At 33.3% G+C, this 2,922-nt stretch overlaps 1 pseudogene; it reads right to left on the reverse strand.

Moving 5' to 3' along the window:
* LOC102815196 overlaps positions 1-2,922 on the reverse strand; it is a 12,110-nt pseudogene that overhangs the window by 7,479 nt on the left and 1,709 nt on the right.

Here is a 2,922-nt window from a genome sequence, read left to right on the forward strand (position 1 = left end):
TTTTTGTATGTTTTTTGCTTTTAGTTTTCTTATCCTGGCTTGATATTTAATGGTAATTATGTTTTTACTTATTTATTTAAATTCTTTTTATTTGGTTTAGAGTTTTTCACAAATTTTAGAACTCATAAAATAGGTGTGTTTCTTAGGAGTTCTCAGTAAGGGAAAAATACTAGGTTAATATATTTCAAGAACTAAAGAATTTCCTCTTTTCTATTTCAGTAATTTATAATTTAGCTATTTAAATCAAATTATTGATAAGTTATCGGAAGCACTCAGTCAGAAAGATTTAACAATATGCTATCAATAAGATCATACCACCTCACACTAGTCCTAAATACCCAAGAGAAATGTAATATTTCACTGTTTCCCAGAAGATATATCCACATTTAATAGTGAATCTCAGTCAATAGGGAGCTCATTATGAGGAAGTATGAGGTAGAAAAATTTGAAGCAACTGAAAGGTGTTGGAATGGAAGAAGGATTGACCAAAGTCAGAGCGATAAGACAAAAGGAAACAAGAAAACAGAAGAGCAAGATTCAAAGACTTTGGAAGACTGGGCTAACTGAACGAAAATGAGAGTTAGCAATTATGAAATAATAAATAAATAGAGACAGACAGAATGAATAAAATGAATAACATCTCTTGAAAGAAGAAAACCATTGAAGAAGAAAAGTGAGAACATGCGTAATCCAATTATGAAAGGACAGAATCTATGAAACTTACATTTATGACAGAAAGAGTTGCAACCAGGTGAGAGAATGGGGGTTATGTGTTTGACACATGTTCTATCCAATTATTGATCAAATTGTACAAATGTAATCATAAATTTCTATTACGTGATATATCCACTATAATAGACAATCAATCTTTCAGGGTGCTACATGTTTGAAACTGGGATCTGTCCAACATTACAACTAGTACATCTTTAAAAAAAACTTCAATAGCTGTCCAGTTATGAAATACCCACACTAGAAAGAATATATGCAAAGAAATAACTAAGTACTAAAAAGGAAACAGGCTTGTTCTAGTTCTTAGTTATCTAAATGCTTGAGAAACTTCTATATTAGTTTGAAGTCAGAAGTGACTGCATAGCAATACAGAAAAACTTGTCCCCTAGATTCCTCTCTATAAGATCAATATAATAATGTTCATTATAAACACTGGACTGATTGATTTTAAAAACAAAACACAAAAATATTTTGCCACCAAGTTAATTCCAACCCATGGTATCCCATGTGTAACAGGAAACTGCCCATAGGATTTTCTTAGCTGTAATCTTTATGAAAACATACTGCTAGGTCTTTCTCTCACGGGTCTGCTGAGTGGGTTTAAACTCATCAAACTTCAGGTTAGTAATTAAGCGCAAATCTTTTGTGTCACCTAGGGATCCAAGGACAAATTGTGCTTCTTCTTATTGTTATAATCATTGCAACTCTTGGTAGCTTTTGCAGCAGTTTCGTGATATTCTTAAACCTCTAGATTGTGCCATTAAGTCAAAGTCAATGGCAGCAGCCCAACAGTACTCCATCTGCTCTCCTCTGCAGTACATTATTCCCACAGGATGGACCACCTCAGCCTACCACACAGGTTCCTTAACGATCACTTCTTTTGTGTTTCTACTAGTTAAAAATATTTCCTTCTTTAATCTTGTTTCTTTCTTTTGAGTTTTCCTTAACTCCATATGGATCTCTAAATATATTAAGACTTTCTGTTTTATCTTTTCCGCCTTTCATTTGCTATTCCATCCAATGGAATACAGCTTAGCCTTTCTCTTCTTTTTTATACTTAGGGTCATACTGTTGTGCTTTACAACCTACAGACCCTTGGCCTTACTAGCACCAAATTGTACCTTCATTTTATATCAATCTTTTAGGCAAATGTTTTGAAATTTATTATGGCTTTCATTTATGTTCTCTAATTCTGTTGAGCAAACAACAAACTCTCAATATTTCCTTTGTTCTACTTTTAAATAAATCTCTTACTGACTTCGGAAATATCAAGGAATGGCTTACTGAGACTTAACATATTGAATTGACAGCCATATTGAATGGAATGTTTCTTAAGGTAATTCTCATTTTTTTTCATGAGCTCCATTTATCCAACGTTAATTCCATTGAAGACCATTAGATCTCATCTCTTTCCTGGTTGATGGCAGTTGTAACTAAAGAATCCAGAAGGAGAAATAAGGTTAGTTTCTACTGCCACTATTTTGTAAGCTTTGACTTGGCAAATAAACCCACAAAATAGAATGCTAAAAGCGGTAGAATCAACATAAAGGGGCTCCAAAACAGAGGGATGAAAGAAACATTTTAAGCTGGAGAGTATCTGAGGCCCTATTTCTAACTAGATTGATAACTACAAACAGTGGAATGAGGAAACAGAAGTTAAATAGTAATGAAAAGAGCACTGAACTTCAGGTCAGGGGACTGGGTTCTGGTCCTAAACTCCCAAAATATTACTATTTAAAAATATCCAATAAATTCTAATTTGGGGGAACAAAAGACAATCACATTTATAAATAAATGTTCTTAGGGTAGAAATAAATGAAACATTTTAAACCATGATAAATCACAGACCTTCTGATTAATCCAAATGCCCATGTGTATAAATAAGGAAATGTGTGAATAATCATTGCTACTGAACATTAGTATGAAAAGAATGTTAACACTGATGTTTGCGTTTAAAATTTTTTCAGTTTTGTTCAAATGAGATGTTGATTATATGTTTTGTTAGGTGCCATTGAGTCAGTACCAACTCATAGCAACCCTGTGTATAACAGAACAAAATGCTGCCTGATCCTGGGCCAACCTTACAATTGTTGCTAAGTTTGAGTTCATTGATGCTGCCACTGTACCAAAATCGTGTTTTTGTTTTTTCCTTCATGCCAAATTAATAGTCCCTTCACTGATTCTTTGTACTGA

The sequence above is a fragment of the Chrysochloris asiatica genome, unplaced genomic scaffold (assembly GCF_000296735.1).
Source record: "Chrysochloris asiatica unplaced genomic scaffold, ChrAsi1.0 scaffold00592, whole genome shotgun sequence".
Classification (NCBI taxonomy): domain Eukaryota; kingdom Metazoa; phylum Chordata; class Mammalia; order Afrosoricida; family Chrysochloridae; genus Chrysochloris; species Chrysochloris asiatica.